Source organism: Parasteatoda tepidariorum, chromosome 2 (genome assembly GCF_982258835.1).
Source record: "Parasteatoda tepidariorum strain Cologne lab strain chromosome 2, Ptep-v5.0, whole genome shotgun sequence".
Taxonomy (NCBI): domain Eukaryota; kingdom Metazoa; phylum Arthropoda; class Arachnida; order Araneae; family Theridiidae; genus Parasteatoda; species Parasteatoda tepidariorum.
In genome coordinates, this window is record NC_141756.1 from 113,351,189 (window position 1) to 113,372,793 (window position 21,605).

At 29.1% G+C, this 21,605-nt stretch overlaps 2 long non-coding RNA genes across 6 annotated transcripts in view; one reads left to right on the plus strand and one right to left on the minus strand.

Moving 5' to 3' along the window:
* LOC147816065 (uncharacterized) overlaps positions 1-21,482 on the plus strand; it is a 103,529-nt gene extending 82,047 nt beyond the window's left edge. The window contains exons 5-8 of the long non-coding RNA XR_015431647.1: positions 4,162-4,217; positions 9,721-9,780; positions 15,020-15,079; positions 21,183-21,482. This is a non-coding gene — a long non-coding RNA (uncharacterized LOC147816065). The remainder of the gene's footprint in view (positions 1-4,161; positions 4,218-9,720; positions 9,781-15,019; positions 15,080-21,182) is intronic.
* LOC139425036 (uncharacterized) overlaps positions 1,773-21,605 on the minus strand; it is a 106,403-nt gene continuing 86,570 nt past the window's right edge. For 2 of the 5 annotated variants that reach the window (XR_015431644.1, XR_015431646.1), the window contains one exon: positions 1,773-2,030. This is a non-coding gene — a long non-coding RNA (uncharacterized LOC139425036). Of the gene's footprint in view, positions 2,031-9,855; positions 9,925-20,983; positions 21,096-21,605 lie in introns of all 5 variants that reach the window. The other 3 variants (XR_015431642.1, XR_015431643.1, XR_015431641.1) reach the window with 3 other exon arrangements.

Sequence of the window (21,605 nt, forward strand, 5' to 3'; positions counted from 1 at the left end):
AATTTCAGCAAAATAATAAAGATAAACAGGAATAAAACAAAAGCAATATAAAACAGATATAAAAACAGTACTAACAGTTATGAAAGAAGCAAAAGACAAACTGAAATATAGATCGTTTTGAGTTCAAATTTTTTTTTTATTTCTCCACATTATATAGGAAAAAGTGGCGATAAAGGAATAAAAATGCCGCATCATATTAAAACCTAAACAAAAAATTACAAATAAAGAATAACAGGGAAAAAAACAGTTCTGAGAATCTCAGTTTTTCATATTACCACAATTTCGAGTAAAACTAGCCACAAAAGAAAAAAACATTCTAGTAGAATCTGAGTTTAAAAATACTGTGCCCGTATATAAACACAGTTTAAAAAATTTAGAAAAAGATAAAACGGCAAAAAATGGCTCTTAATTCTTAGAACAAAACTAAAAAGCCAGAAATTAAAAAATTAAAAAAAAAACGATTATAGAAAAAGTCTATCAAAAGAAAAGAAGAAAAAAAAAACTCCTAAAATATGTGCCTGAATAAAATCGCCGTTAAAAAAATAATTTAGAATTTAATTCTGATAAATAAATTGTTTTTAATTCTCAAAAGAACCCTTTATCGCTGTAAATTTCAATTTTTCCTATTTCCGCAAGTAGAGAAGATAAAAAAAAAATAGTTTTATTCGTCATTAAAATCTTATTTAGTAATCTTGTAACGTCCATGAATGAGAGAATTCGTAGGAGACCGGGATAGTCAGGTTGGTAAAGCGTTGGGATCATGCTCAAGTGGCCGTGAGTTCGATCACCGCCGGCCGAAAATTGTGTAGTGAATGTTGACTGGTGCAAGTTAAATCTGTCTGGTCACAAAATCTTCCATGCTTCCATAATAAATCATACTTCTGGGGGGAACTGATTCGGACATAGATCAGTCTCTGGTTCAGGTCAAAATCATGATCTGTTTATGGATGTATGAGCGGGTCCATCCTTTAAAAGGGCTGTGACGTGTGTGTTTGAAGTCACATTTTAGGCTATAGATGGCGCCAGTGAAAAACAAGAAACGCACCGTCTGCTCTAAAATTCGCGTGGGTTCACAAAGCAGGCTTGCTGGTATAGACAAATTTCATTATAATCAGCAAAGACAAGAATGCTTAGAATGAAAGTTTCTGAGAAAATAGCATCTTTCTTGCGTAATACAAGAAGTCACAATCACTGATTTTGGAGCACATGGTGCAACAATTTTGACGGAAAAAAGTAGCGTCAGGTGGTAAATGGCAGGCAATTGTTTAATCGAAATTTTTTTTTAACATATTGAGTCTCTCTGTGGCCAGTGGCGGTTGATAATTCATCCCTATACTTAGAGGGTTGACTTTGGTTGACAGAGGAATGAAGAAGAATTGGGCTCATATGGGAGATTCATTGGAAACATGATTATTCTATAAAAAAAAAAAAATCTTCAAATTTAAAGTCTTCAAAATCTAAATTTTTTTTCTATATTTATTTAGTTACATTTATTAATATCTTACAGACAGTAGTGTAGTTTATTGACATTTGCTCAAGAACAAAATATAAAATAGCAATTCGCCAAATTTTGAATGCCAGGAAAATGACATATTAGCTTAGAAGTTAAGAAAACAGTCATTTTAAGCTAATAGTAAGTAACACAACTTAAGAAACTCAAAAAAGCAAAGTTGAAAATTTTAACTTTTTATGTAAATAATTTCCAAAAATAATTATAGTGAACAATTTGAAGAAATAAGTTAAGTATAAAAAAAATGAGAGAATAGCACACGCAAAGGGATATTTTTTATTTTTACTACATTTCAATTTGCAAAGAAAACAAAAAAATTCATTAATCTTGAAGCTTACAGAAGAAACAAAATGCCTGGAAGATATTGGGTATGGAGCAGACATTTTTAAAATGATGATATTCTTAGAAATTTTGACAGTCTTTTTTTTCCCGGGCCTCTTGAAGTGATTAGCAGTCTGTTTGCCTGTCCGAATAATAGAGTTGACTTTAATATCTTTATGAACGACTTCAAAAACTTCTCCTGTAATGAAAATAATAATCTCAGGAATTTTTCTGATTCCATCATTTAAAATAGGTTTTACTATAGGTTAGTTTAAAAATTAGTTCAATTACCCAGAAACCATTCATCTTCGAATTGAATAACCACCCAACTATTAACTTTAATTTTCTCTGAATCAGCTTTAATAGGTCCATGCTCAGGTGAATATGATTCATTATCAAAATGAAGAGTTGGTACTATGGTACGAAAATTTGAGTAGTTGAACGAACCAATGGGAAAGTCACATTTAATATTGGCAGTTGCAGCTCATTTTAAGAAAGAAGAGGCTAGTTAAAATCTTTTTTCTAGAAGACTTGGTGTACATTCATAAGACCCCTTGAAGAGAATGGTTTTTTTTCTTCAGTAAATTTATCAAATGAATAAATAAATAAATCGAATGAACTGGGCAGCTCACATTTTCAGAAGGAATGATGACTCAAATTTAAAGAAAATCCTATTACACAAACCCCTAACGAAAGAGGTAGACCCAGGCTGAGATGGCTGGATTTAGTTGAGACTGATTTCCTTACTCTAAAGGAGAAAAACTGGCGAACAAGTGTCAAAAGTAGAGAGAAGTGGATTCGAATTCAAAGGAAGGCGAATTCAAAGGAATTTCATCATCATATCTGGCTGTCTAGCCAGATATGATGATGAAATTTATCGACTGCATTTTTTCATTGAGCATACCTTAAGTTTCGTTCAGGTTTTTCTTTTTCAAGGAGCTCTCTATCATTTTTAATTCTCCCATACCGTTTCTACTCGGCTTCTCGTTTTTTTTTCTCAGTTTATTTTTCTTTTACTGTTTTTACTGTCCCATGTTCTAAAATAACCCGGAAAAATTAATTTTATTATAAATTACGTTGGAAATTTTTTTATTATAATATTTAAATTTAAAATATTTCAAATTATTTTATTTACATTTTTATTTCATTCTTTAATTTATGCACCCAAGTAGAGTTTAAAGACTGTGACAGAATTAAATCGTACAGTGTTCTTAACTTATCCTTTATATTTTAACAATATGTGTTTTGAAAAAAAATAACCTAAAGTCTTTGCTTTAGATGGACCATGAATTGTTTGAATTAATTCTTTCAACCACTATAGAAAGAATCAAAAGTGTTTTTATTGTTGACATGTACGGAATAAATATTTTTGATTGCATACAAGCATATTACAATCTTACATAAGCTGGGTATTGGGTAAATATTTGCTTTCCCTCTTTATATTACACTGTTTAAAAAAAATTCTGGTAACTGTGTCAATGTTCTCTCTTTCATAAGCCAGGATGATGACAATTTCCCATTTTACAGCATTTAACTTTACTTTAATTTAACATTTCGGCATAAGACGTTTACTGCAGGATTTTTTTAAAATAACTCAGGTAAATCTATGTAGTTTTTGTTATTAATGATTTCAAGAAGACAGGAAAATGAGAACTTAAAAGGCTAATCACCTTGTAAAATTTTTTGAACGAGAAAGTTAGTTTTTTATTCCTGCAATAAGACGTGTTCTGATAGAATGGTATCTAATCAATCTCTTAACCTAAGATATTGATTGCTGGCTCTATCTATTTTGGTTATAAACTAGTAAAAAAAGTGGCCAGGAAAATGACTGATTTTCATGTGACCAACTAATTATTGACAGAAAAAATTATCTTCAACAAAGTTTTTGGAAATAATACCCTTTGCATATAATACAGAAATGCTTACGACGGTTGAGATAAGAAAAAATTAGATATTGAAAAATGTATGGGAAGTTTTGAAGGCTATTATTGGAAATATTATTTGTGACATACCAGGAAAATGACATTTTGAAATTCAATTAAATTTTTTAAATATACAAAACAGTCAATGCTAATGCAAAGTCATTTTAAAATGCTAACAGCAATACTATTGATTTTTTTAAAGTTCTTTTAGTAGTATAGTATTAGATCTCGGAACAAGAGACTGTCAAATGTCGTATTTCATGAGAATCAGTAGCATAACAGTATTGTAATAAAATTTTTCTTCGAACAAATAAATATTAGTGACCACATACTCATATATGTCGTAAAATATGAATAAAATATCAGCCTTTTAAAATAATATCTGATTGATTACTTTGCATTTTATAGGACAGGATGTTGTCTTTATGATGAAGAATAGTATTATGTGATTCATCATAGCTCTGGTAAGAATTATATACTAGTGCTTTAATAAACTTTCAGGCCTTTCAAATCTAACGAAAGCACATGAAGTTGGAAAAGGATTTATGATTTGCTCACTTTTTCGTGCAAAGTTTGCGGAAGGTTATGAGCGATGTCTGATAAATGTTCAAATTTACTACTATATCATAATTTACTTATGTTATGAATACTTCAAACGCATCTTGTTTATAAATCGCGTGTAAATTTGGTTTTAATTTACGACAAGTAAGACCCTCGATAGTTTGTTTCCTACAGTCTTGTTATGAGCATTGTTATGAGCATTGTTAACATGCGACACTAAAAGACCATTATTTTCAGTTGGAGTCAAGAGATACTACAATGGACTTACGTTTTGTCAATTTTTAAGTCTAGTAATTTGTCTAATTTCTATGTCATAATTTTTTGGCGTAACATCAGTGAAACTTTTTGTCTGATTACCAACGCTAAATATTTCCTACAACGTTTTTCGAAATTCAACCTTACAGTTTCAGGGACGAAAGTTAGCTAAATCGCAGGATGCCGTGTCGCAGTTAAAAAAAATTTTTTTTTAATTTTGTTGTTTTTTTTCTACAGAAATTTACACGTGAAATTTGAATCATGCATTTAGATCAGAGGTTCCCAAACTTTTTTTTCTCATGGATCACTCACAAAGTTTTACTATTTTCGGTAGACCCTCTGCTGCTACATTTCTATTGTATTCCCAAAATATATCACCCTAAATTGGGGGTATCAGGAAGAAAAAAAAAGTAGCACATTTTCTTTTTTTTGCAGATATTTTTTTTCCGGCACTGCAAACACTAACATTGATTCACTCACAGTCACATGTTCAAAACCCCGGAAACAAATGAATAACGTTTTGTTCTTGGTATTTATACTAATGTAGATTGCAAGCACAGCGCAAGTCGCATTTCATCCCTTTGCAGATCTAAACAAGCATCGCGGACGAGTGGGCGGTACTTTGCAAGTCTCGACATGTGGTGTACACTATTATCTATTGCTCTATTCAATTCTGTGTTTGAACTGAGTCTCGAATATTTTTGAGTACCTACCTAGTGAAAGATGCTACCTGCTACCTGCCTACGTTGATAGGTAAATCCAAGCCAAAATTTTGGTTCTTTATTATGAAAACCAGAAAATTTTTCGGGGACCCCTGTTTTCTTTTCACGTCTACATGGACCCCCGTGTGGTCTCCTATGAACCCCTGGGGGTCCACCTGGACCACTTTGGAAACCTATGATTTAGATAATCACTTATTGATTTACTCCGATAGTATCGTAAATCGATATATTGTTTCAACTGTATTTTCGGTAGTTATTAATATTGATACTCAAGTGGTTTTTAAATATCGATTTCTTGGATGTTTTTGCTATCGATTTCTCCATAGTTTCTTAAGTAAGAGATTATTTATTACAACAACCTAATCTCGAGACGGAACGCGCATTTGAGTAATTCCTTTTTTGAGGCGACCGATTCGCGTGATTTTGTCTTTTTTTCCGTCAATTGCCACTACGCGGATTTCATGATTTTTAATTATTTTTTATTGTGACGATTATTTACAAAATGCGAAGAAGGAAGTAATTAGTGCATTTCCCCCACCCCCATCAAAATGCGAGAATATCACCCATAATATTGGAATAAAAAAAAATTTCACGTTTAATTAAAAAAATATATATATAGGTTTTTTATTTATTTTTTTTAGTTTATATTTATTTATTTCTACGCTTTTCTTTATTTCAAATTAGTAACGTATATCTTTAGCATCATTAAAAATATCTTGCTGAAAGATATCAGTGCTAGAGAGTTTTGTCGCAGATAGCTGAAAAAAATTCTACCACATGGCCTGAAACTTATTTTACAAAGCTTTTTTCTTTTAGAATGGCTAACGATTTCCTGAAATGAGTTAAGCGTTTGGTGACGTAATTCAAATTTGTGGTTTCGTTCTCTTCAAGTAGTACATTTTAAGAAACTTGTAACGGCCATAACTTTTTCTGGTGGGAAAGCTAACGATTTTGTGAAGTGAGCCTATGTTTTGCGGCAGAATTTCTTTCTACATTAAAAATTTTCAAAAACATGTTTTAGCCATATTTTTTACTAGGTGGGATAATGAAAATTTTTGTTGCACCAAAAGTTTCCAACAAAATTTTGCAGTTTTTATGTAATAAAATAGGCAAAACTTATTTTGGTCTTACTTTTTTTGATTGGTGGGTAACTTAACAAAATTTAATTAATTAATTAATTATTTTCTTCAATGGATGAATATTTAAAGGCAGTATTCCAAATTTCTAAGACACAAGTTATCCTACTCTTATTTCTTCTTTAACCTAATTTTGGTTGATGGGCTAATGAAGATTTTCATTGGGCGGACAATTTTGTTCAATAGGCTAAATTCTAGTTAGGTGAAAACTTTCTGTCTCTAGGTAAAAATTAAGGTAAACTTTACTTTGATTGTGTTTTGATGGCTCCTATAATTTGCTATAATGGACAAACATTTGAGTCCTAAGTTCAAGATAGTAGCTTCTAAGTAATAAATTGGCTAAAATTTATTTTAGTCAAAACTAGTTTTGTGGATGGGTAAGCCAAAATTTACGTTGATTTTACGATTTCCTTGAAGGGACAAATGTTTGGAGGTGAATTTTTTAAACTTGTGTTTCATCATTCAGGAATCACTATCAGGGCTAACGTTTGAAGGTAAAATACAAATTTGCTGTTTTTTTGTCATAAATGGTATAGGTTCTTGTCTAGTTATAATAGGTTTTGTATTAAAATCCTTTTGCAGATTTTATAAGCATTTTAATTTGTAATACAATATTTTTTCAACGGACGCCAGCTCTAAGGTCGATGCGACCCTGGTGCGGAATTCGAATCTACCAGTCATAGCCGGGATTCGAACCCGGCTCACTTCATTGAAAAGCGAGTGCTGTATTTCCTGAGCCATCGCGGAATTTTTTTGCAATTTTATATTAAAATTGGGTCGTTGAACAACCAACCCAATTTAGTGTTAAACGACTACTAATGTTCAACTCCGTAGTCTTGTAATTTTGAACCCAATCCAGAGGACAAGGGAACTCCTGAGTCAAGTAGTGGGAAAAATTTGTCTTCGTGGAGTACTTTTTGAGGGAACTACCCAGCACATGCGTTACATGGAGAGGAAGACCACAAGCCTCCCACAGTTTGCCTGACGGCAAAGGGACTTTAACCCATGATCCGTCTACCACTCAGGATATTTTACGTTAGCGCTGTGATCGGTGGAAGCCGGATGCGGATTCGTATCGACAAGCCTTGCTGGGATTCGAATCCGGTTCGTCTAAGTGAAAGGTGAACGCTGTATCCTCTGAGCTATAGCGGCTCTGGTATAGGTTCTTGTCTAGTTTATAGGTTCTGTGTTAATATCTCCTTGAAGATTTTATAAGCATTTTAATTTGTAATGCCATAATTTATTAACGAACGCGAACTGTAGGGTCGATGCGAGCCGGGTGCGGAATTCGAATCGACCAGTCATCGTCGGGATTCGAACCCGGCCTGAGCCATCATGGCATTAAAACAATGTCTTACATATTGCCTTTAAATATATCAATTGTGAAATTTCCTTTGATTTTTTTTTTTACTAGTAACATATTTAAACACGCCATGAATGACTGGAACTGTGAGTGACAATGAAGCATAAAACTGTACTTTGTAAGAGAGTTGGTGATGCGTAAAAGCCAACACGAGAAAAGCAAATACTTAATTGATCAGATCTTAGAAATTGGGATCTTAGGTTCCCTACCAGCCACTTCGCAAAACAAAAAAATTTAAACGTCCTTTTAAAAAAAAGTATTTAAGTTCTTTCTTGCAAATTGTTTACTAATTTTTATATAAATTTTTTTATGTTTCTAAACGAATTAATTAATTATCCCACATCAACGTTGCTAATTCATTTCGTTGATGTAATTGTTCCTTATTACAAGGTTTTAAATTTTTAACAAAATAGAGCACAAGAGTTTGTTTTTTTAAAAAAGATAAAGGTGTTCTAATTCAGAAATAGATCTTAATCATCTTCAAAAAGAAAAGAAAAATAACGTCTTCCAAAATATTTACAAAAATTTAAATATCTAGGACTTTCTCGTTTTTTATATTTTACTTTTAGGCCATATAGAGAAAATAACCAAATTTTAGTTTAAACTTTAAATAAAAATTGCAATTTCTAATTCTTTTCAAAGTGACTTGGTACAAGAAAATATTTATCTACTTTAAATAAAACTTAGGTGACAGCAATATAGTCTTTTCAATATGAGGCCTGAGTCATTAACTCAGCGAATAAGGTATTAATTTTAATTTTAAACTTTTTTAAATAATTCCTTTCTTGAAATGTTTGATACCTTTTCGTTAGATATAAGTAGTTAGGATGAAAATAGTACAGAAACAGCTAAAAAATTATCAAGGAGAATAACATTTATTTAAAAAAAAAATGATAAAAAATATAAACTTGTTAAATCTAAACATTTTTAAAGTTAAATTAAATTTTTAATAGGTATTTTGCATTGTTAGTGTCATCCATCCTTTAAAATTCAATTTTCTCCATTTACGAAAAAACTTAAATTAATTATGAATTCTCAAATTCAGGTTTCATTTTCCACCCTCTGAAATCAAACCAAAAAATCTATCTATCTCATTATGGCGGCTAATATAATCAAGAAAAAGAGTTCTTTGTCAGAAGCTAGTTATTTTATCATGATGATATAAAGTCTTCATACATTAACGAAATGCCAAAATAATTTTTATAGTACTAGAAAAGTATTTAAAAGGTGCTTATTTTGCGTTGAAGGATTTGGCTACGCACCCTGTCTCTTTAATGAACCATCTTTAGGAATGAAAAAGAAAATATTTCGATTTATGTGGAGACGTACAAATAAAGTATACTTTTTTACAACTTTGGACACCCCTCTCTCTTTTTCTCCAAAACTTAGCAAATCTCATATAATGATTACGTCAGAAAGTAACAACGCACCACCTTGTTCTAATTATCACTTTTCCTGAAGTAATCTACTATTTGGATTTGTTATTTCAATTTATTTTATAAAAATTTGAGAAGAATATTCTTTAGAAATCTTTGCTGATTTTTTGAAATTCTTAAACATTGTATCATAAAAGCAATTTTTGTCCAACTTTTTCCTTTTTTATACTTAACTTTTGTTTTAACTTTGAAGTTATTTCGATTGTAACTTTTCCCCAATCATTATTTTCCTATGCCCACCTGGAGAATGACCTTTCGTCATACATGCATTTGAAGGGCTGTTCTTTACATTTTTAATTTAAAGAAAAATTTTAAAAATGATGTGATTAAATTCCTTACGTAATCGTTGCTCGTCTTCCGCATGCTACTAGTCAGAAAAAGTATGTAAGTCACAAATCTACATCCTTGTTATGTCCTTACATAAAGTTTGAAAGGAACGTACAGTGTTGCATCAATATTTATATAATTCTAATCAATATGTCGCATTTTTTCAGCTTTCGAAAACTATGGGGTTAAGAAATCCAACGAAGAGTCGGCGTCTTAGCTTTTTAAAAGTAAGTCATAAAAAGAAGAATTTAATATTCTTCGTATTCATATTAACACTAAACATACCAAAACTTAATCTATACCTATTTCTGCCATAGCTGATCAAATGACTTGACTTTATGTTTCTTGATTGAATGTATGAAATATGGATGCTAGGAAGGAAATAAATTTTTATAAAAATCTTCATTATAATGAAACAAAATTGTATAGTGCCAATTTTTATGTATTATCAACACAAAGAATAAAAAATTTTAATTCATTAATCAAAGCATTTTTTACACATACAGGGTGTTTCCAATGTACATTTTCTGCAAACATATTTCTTCTAATTATTATTTTTTCTATAATTATAAGAATTATAATTATTCTTATAATTAATATTATTTCCTCTAAGAACTTGTGCTGTCTTGATTGTTTCGACATTTTTCTGGGTAAAAACTAACAGTTAGTTAGAAATGAAGTAAAGCTATCAACATAAAATGTAAGCTACTTACCAAAACATTTAGTCACTTTTTCTTACACGAAAACACCAATCTGAAATTTTAGGTATTTTCTTGAAATTTGAATTCACAGCTATTCTGATTGAACTCACTACGCAACAGTCTTTGCAGAAATGTGCAACTCATCGAATGCAATAGGTTGAACACGCATTGCATCGTCATTTCTGAACCGATTACCCTATAAAGCAATAAATTGTTCTCCCGGTCAAATGACCGGTTGTGGTAGCAGTAGGTATACGACAAGTATTATTTGAAACAAAAGAAATATGTTAAAAAAAATAATAATAGATTATTAACTGTATATAATTGTTAGAAAAAGTCATGAAGTCAAATGTTCAAAAACGATAAGAGGATAACTGCCAAAGTTCTTAAAACGGTCATTTTACCGGTTATGGTATGTTTAGTGTTAACAAGCATTTATATAAGTTTTCAAGAAACTAAAAAGAATACGCAATATAAATAAAGAGATATATTAATAACAAACATAATTTCGTGTACTAAAAATAAATTGCTTAATACATATTCGACAAGAAGACAACATATTCATCAAAATGTAAGCAAAAAAAAAAAACGGTAATGTTCGTCTAGAAAATGTTTGAGACATTCTAATCCATTAAAGCCATTTTTTAAAAAATAAGAGCTTTCATTACGGAAAAAAATGCACGATATAAGTAAATTAAAATAATTAATTTTGCTGTAGAAAGCATTTAAAATCTTCACGTAGACTTACAAAAAGTAGGTTAAAAATTTTTAATAAATGAATTATAAATAACAATGTGACCTGTAGCGTCCTGATAGAGGATGATGTTTTCTAAAAATGATAATAAAACCATTTCAAGAATAATCCCCTGTAGTATTAAATAAATAAGCGTATTATTGTAATGTCTTGATAATAAATAGTACATTATACAATTAAAATAAAACAGTTACTAAATGAATCTCAATGTATCGAAGAATTAAATGTATTGAAATGCGGGTGAACCTTGCCCATTCTGATATAAGTCCTAAAATTCGACAAAAGAAATAAAACTAAATATCGTGAAATAAACTAATTGTATCTGTTTTGTTTATAAATAGTTGAGTAGAATTCTCTTGTATCTTCGAATACAGTTTAATTTTGCGTGAAAAAGGATTAGTGAATTATTGATGCAAATGTTATACTGAAGCGTCCAAATAATAAATGATGCGCAATCAAAATAAGTTAAGCATAAAATTTAATGCAAAGCGTAAAATAAAAATTTTGCACAGTAATGCATAAAACATAAAGTGAAAATATAAGGTGTAAAAAGCAAAATATTTAATGCAGAATATGTGCATAGTAAAAAGAAAAGCGTAAGTTAAGCATAAAATTTAATGCAAAGCGTAAAATAAAAATTTTGCACAGTAATGCATAAAACATAAAGTGAAAATATAAGGTGTAAAAAGCAAAATATTTAATGCAGAATATGTGCATAGTAAAAAGAAAAGCGTAAATAGAAGTAAAACTTAAAATATATTTAGTAAAAATTATAGCAGAAAATAGAGTTATAAAATGTGAAATATCGGGAAAAGTTAAAGCGTATAAAATATGAAGTATAAGGTAAAGTATTGCTTAAAGAGTGAGATAAAGTGAAACAAAAAGTAATTTAAAAGAAAGTCGAGCATAAATAAGAAATAAAGGGTTAAATGAAAGCGTAAAATAAAAAAGTAAAGCGGAAATTAAAAATCGGAAAGTATAAAAAGTGAAACATAGAAAAAAGTAAAGCCTAGTAGAAAGTATAGCTTAATAAAATGAGTGAAATATTAAGAAACGTGTAAAGCAAATAAAGATCATTTCAAGTTAAGAGTATAATATACTGTGTAAAATAAAGCTTTAAATATAAAATTAAATATCGAATAATATAAAGCAAAAAATATAAAAAACTGAATCTTGTAGAGAATAAAATAAAGTTTGAAGTATAAAGCAATGCGTAAAGTAGAAATTATAATAAAATGCAAAATATTGTAAAAAGAAAAAGTAAAGAGTAAAGTAAGGAAATCTCTAAAATATAATATAGTAAAAAATACAGTATAGCGTAAAGTTAAGTATAAAATAGAAGCGTCAAGTAAACTAAGCATAAATAAATGTATTAAGTAAAATGGAATGTGAAGTATAAATTAATTCATAAAATGTAAAGAAAACAACTAATAACGTAATACGTAAAGTAAAAAGTGGAAGGCATAATGTAAAAATTGAATAAACTAAAATTTGTCAAGTGGAAATTAGAAGGTTAAGTAAAACGTGAATTATAAATTACAGCGTAAGATATAGAGTAAAGCATAAATTGAAGCGTAAAGTATATAATTAAACTAAAGAGTAAAATGTAACGTAAAAAGTATAATGTAAAGCATAAAGTCAAGCGCAAAGTATAACGTAAATTCTGAAGAGTAATGTGAAACATATAAAATATAAAAGTAAAGATAAAAGAAAATCTTAAGTATAAAAAAAAGGTGAGTGTGAAGTACAGTAAAGCGTGAAATAAGAAACATTAAGTATTAAGGTAAAGTATAAAACAAAAAATATGTAGCTTACAATATTAAGTAGAAAGAAAAGTAAAGCGCTTGCAAAGTAAAACATGAGTTAAGTAAAAGATACAACGAAAAAGTAAATTAAAGCGTAAAATATAAATTAGAGAAAAAAGTAAAATGTAGTGTAAAGTTATAGTATAAAATGAAATAGGGCAAATAAAAGGAACCATAAACCTTTTACCGCAAATTATGAAGTAAAGTAAGGCTTGAAGTTTAATGGCAAGCACTACGCATAAACTTAAGAATAAAAAAAAAAAAAAGTGAGATGTAAACTAAAAAGTGTGTTAACTGAAGTGAAAAGAAAAGTAGTGCGAAAAATACAAGTAACGCGTAAGAAAAGTAAATGCAGAAAAAAGATAATGAAACGCATGAAATATTCAATAAAAAGTTTATAAATTATAGCATAAGAAAAAGCAAATTCATAACAAAGTAATTCGACGAATTAAAGCGTAGAAGACTTAAATGCAACGCATAATGAAAGTTAAAACGTAAAATACAGTGCGTATAACGTATACGGGAAAAAAGTAATGCATAAAAAATAAACGATAAAATAATAAAAATAAAAGTAACGCGTAAAATTAAAGAAAGCGCTTGAAAGCAACGCATAAAGTAATGTAACACTCAAAAAACTATAAACCTGCAGAGGTGTAAAAATTTAATTAAAAAGGAGCGTAAATGTAACACATAAAAAATGTACAGTAAATGTGTGTAAAATAAAAAAGTAACGCGTAAAATAACAAGTTAATGCAAAACATTCGGGTAATGTGAACGCGTTGAAGATTGGTTAAAGTGAATGTGTAAAATGAGTGCAGAAAAAGTAAAAGAGCGTATAAACAAATAAACGCTTCAAAATAACGCATTACGAAAAAAAACGCGTAAAATTAGCGAGAATTTATAACTCAAAAAATGCATAAAAGTTAAAAAAAACGAGTAATCAAAATAAACGCTTAAAAGTAACTCACAAAACTAACGCACAAAATTAATAAGAGCAATGGCACATAAAAGTAATGAATCTGAAAAGTAAACTTGTGCGTTAAATTTAATTTTTATGCGTTATTTTTGCAAGTAATGGGACAAATTAAAACGTAGAACGCGTAAGTATAACGTCTAAAAAATTAACACGAAATTAAATAGCACATAAAAGTAACTCAAACGTATCTCGCAAAATTTAAGAACGTGTAGAAGAAAAGTTATGCATTATATTTCCATAAAGGTCAAATTGAGAAAACAAACAATAATGAATAATTTAGTTTAGTGAATAATAGAGTGGATAAAAATTAGAATTTCCGATTTTTTTTTCAAGATAACGTGTTTCCAGAAAATATTAAGCTGAAATGTTCCATGTTTGACACCTTTTTTCAGATGTCAGGTAAAGAAATAGTGCAAAAACCAATTAAAAATTACCAAGGAGAATAATATTAGAAAAAAAAACTTAATACTGTATAAACTTATTAACTGTTAACTTTTTTAACATAAACAATTTTGAGTCGGCATTTTTCATGGTTAGTGTTTTCTATCCCTTAAGATTGAACTCTCCTCTTTAAGAATGAACTAAAATTAGTTATGAATTTCTGATTTTGTAAATTGAATAAAATACGTGTTATTTATTTTATATTTTATAATCAAAACTTCTTTGTAACTATCTTTAGAAATATCCTAAACTTCGAAAAGTGGAAATATTTCTACTAATATGGGACCGTTCAAATAAAGCATGTTTCTTTATTCAATTCTGGACGCTTAGTCACCTAAACTAAACAAATCAGATCCTGTGCACAGTTAAGTAAGAAAGTAATAACGCATTATCTTGCTTACTTTAGCTCTTCCTGAAGTAACCTAATATCAGAATTCAAATAAACAAGGTAATTTTTCAGAACGTAAAATGAGTGGATATTTCCATCATTTTATGAAATTTTTGAGAAGAATATTCATTATTTCTGTTCTTCTGTTAAAAATCTTGATCTATGAATCACTTAACAGCAATTATTGCCCAACTTTAATTTTAAATTTGAAGTTATTTTAAAAATGATGTGATTTAAATGTCTTACGCAAGCATGGCTCATATCCCACCAGCCATTTGTCAGTAAAAATAAGCAAATCACACATCCCAATCATTTTTATGTCTTTGCATAATGCTTGAAAGATTCCTATAATGTTGCAAAAATATTAAAGTAATAATAATAAATATGTGATATTTTTTCAGCTTTCGAAAATTTCATGAAGTACAAATTCAACAATGATTCGACATCTGAGATTTTTAAAGGTAAGTAATATAAAAGAAGAGTTTAATAACCAGCATTTATATAAATTTTCAAGAAAACAAAGAGAATACGCTATATAACTTAAGACATATATTAATAGCATTAATACACTAAAAAGAAATTGCATCCAAAACAACATATATGTCAAAAACCCAAACAATAAAACAGTTATTTTCGTTAAAAGACATTTTGAGACCTTGCAATCACGTTAAAGCCAATTAAAAAGAAAAGGCTTTTATTACGTTAAAAAAATTAGCGATACATGCAAATAACAGGGTGGCTGCTAAATAGTGTTATAAATGTTGAATCATTTTGTTGTATAGATATTAAATAGAAACTGATAAATTCACAAATATGATGAACACTATAAATGGAAGTTTACCTTAAAAAATTTTATTTAAATCAACCACCATCTTTATTGATTATAAAATATAATCTCTCACGCCATTGTCAGATGGCGGTCCGAATCATTTTAAGAAGTAATGGGTCCCATTCACGCAATAAAGAAGCTTTGAGGGAGTCTGCGCTGCTCAGCATTCGCTTCAGACTCAAGAATCCCCCCAACGCTATAGTCTAGAGCAGGGGTGTCAAACTCAAAAGCTAACTTGGGCCAAATAAACAATGCTTAACTTTAGGTGGGCCGCAAAAAAAATAATCAATGTTCATGGAAACAAATATTTTTATTTTGAATTGTAATAAACATATATAAAGTTAAATTATTGTTTACGTCCTGATACTTGACATCTCTTCTCCGCTATTATCTTTCCTATTTCGGGAGAAATTTTATTGGCCGAGACTACTTCCAAAATTGACCCAACCTGAGCGTTATTAATACGGTTTCGGACAGGAGATTTATTTCCATTCTTAACAGAAAATAATTGGCTCTCACTGATAAGTACTTCCATACATGGAAATAATTTCATACACGAATTTTCGAGTATTTTCAAACCTTGCTTTTCAAACCATATTCGTGAAATTCAGACACACCCACTTCAATGAATTTTGCTTTCAAATTTGAGTCGCACTGAATCTCAATCACTTCCATTTGCATATAACTGGGTACTGAGTATATATTTATTGGGAAAATCGAAGAAAAACAAAATTTGTCTTCCAAAGAATTAAAATCTTTAAACCTTGTTTAAAATTCTGTTCTAAGATTTGAAATTTTTTTCTGCGTATTTTTGATACGCTGCAGTATCATCTAAAATAGATTTGCTTTTGTTGCACGTTGGGAAATGCGTTAAATCTTTATTTTTCAGTTGCCTTTCCCAAAGAAATAGTTTATATTTGAATTGTGTCAAACATGTTCGTAATGATCTGATCCTTGCCTTGTAACAATAAATTTAAATCGGATAAGTGTTAGGGTTATATCAACCATAAAAGATAAATCTTGCAACCATATTTGATCGGAGAACAATCTTGTATCCTGATTAATAGTTTGTAAAAACTTACTTATTTTTTGTTTCAAATCCCATAATTGATTGAGAACCTTGGAGCAAGATAACCAACTTGCCTCGCTATAATAGAATAAACCTGATTATGTACTATCTAATTGACAGCTTAGTGTGAAACGGACTCCATTTCACCCAATTAGAATTTTACATTTCCGCGTGGACAATTTAAAATGATCCGTATAGTTTTTTAAATAAAGTATATTATAATTTTATATGCTGGTTTCATTTCTAATTCACATTTCCATTTTATTTTTACTTTGCTTCGGATATATTGACTGGGCCACAAAAATGTTCACCTCGGGCCGCGAGTTTGACACCCCTGGTCTAGAGGATTTAGATCTGGTTAAGAAGGGGACCAATCTTCCTGCTTAATAAATTTCAGACAATTGACATGGAACCCACCCTATGTTATTTTGGCTTTGTGTGACGGTGCAGAATCTTGCTAAAATATCCATACTTTTTTGGTATACAATCTGTCAGTATGTGGTAATAAATGTGTAGCCTATACTTCCTTTTTGTGATATTTAGCATTGATTTTTACCCCTTTATAGATAAATTTCAAAGAAAGTTTTCCGTTATTTGATATTGCAGCCCAAACCATAGCAGAATTCTTGTACTGAAAGCGTTGAACAGTTCTTTAATTTTCAATTATAGCAGCAGAGGTTGCTGAGTATACAACATTATTTTTAGCATTATAACTTTGTTGTGTGCAAAATATTTACTCATCAGATAAGACTATTCTATCAACAATTTGTTACTGTTGGATCAGCGATTTCTTACTCTTTTGTAACCTTTTTAATTTTTGAGCAGTTGTCACACCAGGAACATTCCTTTTGAGATATGGGCCGAAACTCAGGTCTTAATTTGATACAACTTGCATAGTTCTTTGACTCATGTTCTCTTCTGCAGCCATTTTATTAGAAGAGGGCTGTGGATTTCTTTGTATCTTTTCATGAATTCTTAAAAGTGCTCATTTTTGTAAGAAATGAATGTGAACCATCAGACCTGGGTCGATCTTTGCAACTAGTAGTGTCCATAAATAGATTTATAGTTCTATACATAAATGTTATATTTAACCCAAGAGATTTTAACTGTTTGAAGATTTCTACCTGAAGAAAATCAGTGATCGAAAAGCTGTTTAAAGATGGAATCGGAAGCATTGACGAATAAAGTTATTCTAAATGTTTTGCTTTAATCAAGAATCGTCTGCACTTATAGAAAGCGCCAATCGCCGGAATAGTGAGAGAGAAATTGTTTTACCAAACGATTAAAATTAATTCCTTTTTTTTTGTAATGTAACAGTATTTTGCAACCACCCTGTAAAATTATTAATTTCCCTACTGTGAACGTTCAAAATCTTGGCGAAGACTTGCGACTTGCTTTTTATCAATGAATTATAAGTGACAATGCTAATTGTAACAGAACCTGATAGGGAACTTTGCTTTCTAATAATGAGAATAAAACCATCTCGAGATTAATCACCTTTAGAATTAAATGAATAAACGTTTAATTGAAATGTCTCGATAAAGAGTGGTACATTATCCAAGTAAAATATCTTTTTTAAATAAATCTCAATGTAGCAAAGCATTAAATTTATTGAACTGCTGTTAAACCTTGTTTATTTTGACATAGTTCTAAAATGAGGTAAAAATATAAAATTAAAAAGCGTAAAATAAATGTATTTTTTAGTCATAAATAACTAAGTAGAATTTGTCGTATCTTCGATTATGATTTTATTTTAATTTAAAAAATATTAAATTAGTGAATTTATGGCATAAATGTTTTACTGAATCATCCCGATATTAAATTGTGCGTGAATCTAATTAAATTTAAGTAAAATAAAGTGCAAAATTTAGTATAAAGAGTAAAATAAGAATTGTATATAGTAGTAATGAGTATAAAATATAAAGTACACTTTTTACTTTACTAAATATTTAACTCCTTAAAGTAAAAATGAAAACATAAATTAAAAAGTAGAAGTTATAATGAAGAATAAAGAGTAGTAAAAAGTAAAGTACTGGGGAAAAAGTAACAGCGCAAAATATGAAGTATAAAGAAAAGCATGAGTAAAGTAAAGCGTATAAAAATAAAAGTATAAAAAATAACTTAAAAAGCGAAAAGTATAAAATGCAAAGTATAGAAAAAAGTAAAACATAAAAAAAGTAAAACGTGATGTAATGAATAAAATATAGCATAAAGTGTAAAGCATGCTTGTAAGCGTGAAGCAGATAAAGAGTAAGATAGCTAGAAGTATATAGGATAGGAAAGTGTAAAGCAAATCATTAAATATAAAGTGAAATATGGAATACTGTAAAGCAATATAAAATAATGTAAGACGTAAATATAAATGTAGCATACGAAATATAATATTGTAAAAAGATTAAGTAAAGTAAAAAAAAAACTATTAAAATACAATATCGTATAAAGTAAAGCATAGTTTAAAGTAAATTTTGAAAAAGAATGTATATAATGCATATAACGAGTAAACTCGTTAGGGGAACGCAAAATAAAAATAAACTCTTTTATCTAATGCTTCAGAAAAGTAAAAATATCGCAAGAAAAAAATACCGCTTAAGGAAAAATAATGCTTAAATAATAACACAGAATAATAAAGCGGAAGTAAACTAATCTAGTTAAAGCAACGCATAATAAAGTAACGTGCAAAATATATACGTGTGAAAAGGTAAAGGATAAGAAAAGAAAATGCCTAAAATATAAGAAAGCGTAAAGAATAGAGCAACACATATAAGTAAAAGTAACGCATTAGAAGAATAAACTGATAATGGATACTAAAGTTAAAAATAAGGCCTGAGAAATATAATCGCGTAGATTAGAAAGCATTTAATGAGAAAAGAGACATTAGAAAAGTAAAAAAATAACGCATAAAGGAAGTAAACGTATAAAAAGAACACTTAAAAAGCGTAAATGTAAAGCAGATCATAAATAAATATCTACGCTTAAAAGTAATGAGTAAAAATGTGTGAAGTAGAAGGGTAAATATAACACATGATGAAAAGTAAACGAAGTAGAATATTGACAATCAGTAGAATGTAAAAGCATAAGAATATTAACAATGAAAAGTAACACGTATAATATGATATAAGCGTTAAGATAAAAGTAATACATACTAAATCGAACGCGTTAACGAGGATAAATCAAAGCAGAAGACGGGAAAAGTAACGCATTAAAAAAGTAAAATATAAGATTTAAAATAAGAAGTTTGCAAATAAAAGCATAAAACAGTAATGCGTTATTTAGAAAGAATTTGTAAGTAATGAAAAACGAATTCGACTGAATATAACGAATAATTAAAATAAACACGTATGCGTAAGAAAATCGCTGCTTAAATAAAAGCAACATTAAAAATATAGAGTAAAGAAAGAAATTGAGAAATGTGTAAGAAAAACGCAAAAGGAAAGTAAATGCGCAGAAGCAACGCCTAAGTCATGAAAATGTAACACATAATAAAAGGAACACTTAGAAAAATAAAACTAAAAAGTAACGCATAGGAAGATTAAACGAGTAAAAAACGCATGAAGAAAAGAAAGGCATAAAAAATACAAGAAATTAAAAGTTAACGTGCAATTGAGAACTCGTTAAATTGAAAAGTAACTCTTAAAATTTAGTAATGCATGAAAGCAAATATTTAATAAAATATAAAAGTAAAAGTAAAGCAAAATAAAAATAAAAGTAGTTTTTAAAGTAAACGCGGAAAATATACGAAAAAATATAACGCATAGAGAAAAATAACTCGAAATATATAGAGTAAAGGAAGGCGTAAACTATTGAACAAAGAATAGAACAGAACAACGAAAAAAAATAAAAGCAACATCATAAGAGAGAAAAATACGTAAAAATAACCCACAGAGAAATCTAACCCACAAGTGAACTCTAAAACGTAGCGCATAAAGAAAAAGCGTAAAATATTATAGTGATAAAAAGTAACACATAAGAAAAGTAAAGTTAAAAGTATCTAATAAGAAAAATAAAATATAAAGCATAAAAAAGTTTTAAATTCAGCACTGTCATCTAACGCTTAAAAAAAAATAATACATAATTAGGCTTAAAATTAAAAGTAGCGTGTAAGAAAGTATAAATGGAAAAGTAAAAATTAATTCATAAGAACAACAGTAATAATACTCGTAATAACAATCACTGCATTAAATCAAGATAAGAATAAAAGAATTACGAATTTACATCTCTTTTAAAAAGAATTGTTTTAGTTTTTAAAAAAAACATTTCAAACTGATGGTTTGGCAGTAAAAATTTTGAAATAATGATTTGGTGTACACTTCATATTCATGCTTAAAAGTTCTTATATAATTTAGTAAATGGTTTTCAAGTAGATTATTATTAAACTAATGTTTCTGTTAAGAATAAAAATAATTTATCAAGTACACTTGTTCATAAAATTTTTAAATGTTTAATGGTATAATGTAAGATTAAAAGTACCTTAATTCAGTTACGGTAGAGGAAAGCATTTGACCATGGCCTTGGACCACTCAGTATGGTGTTCTCGAGAGGATATGGCCTCACTTTTTGAAGTTTTCTTTTTTTCTCTACTCTATAAATAAGAAACAAGGATTTTTGCAATCATTATGAATTGTAAGATCATGTTATAAGGAGGTAATATAGTGTTCTTTCATTACAGGATCTTAAAATAAATGGACTTGTAAAAGTGATTGTTAAAATCGTTAAAAAGCTGAACAATTTAGAAGATTATGGTATGTTACGTATGCCACCCTTCTCGTGTTCGTTACAGTCTCCAACGTTCTCTAAATTTTCTTCTACGCAATATTCTCATTTATGCAAAAACAATTTGATTTAAAATCTTCAAGAAACTGAAAGAGTCCCTTCATGTTATGATGTTGAACAATTTACATCACCGGGGAGATTTGAGTGAGAAAGTTTCGCTGAACGAAGATTATTTCCTATGCTGCGTATAAAAGGACCAAAATCTGTAAAGGCAGCCAAGATTATAAAAAGAGAACTTATAAAAATGTTTATTTATGCTTTATAATATATTATATTTTATATTTTGTTTATACTTATTATTATTTATACTTTATGTCTT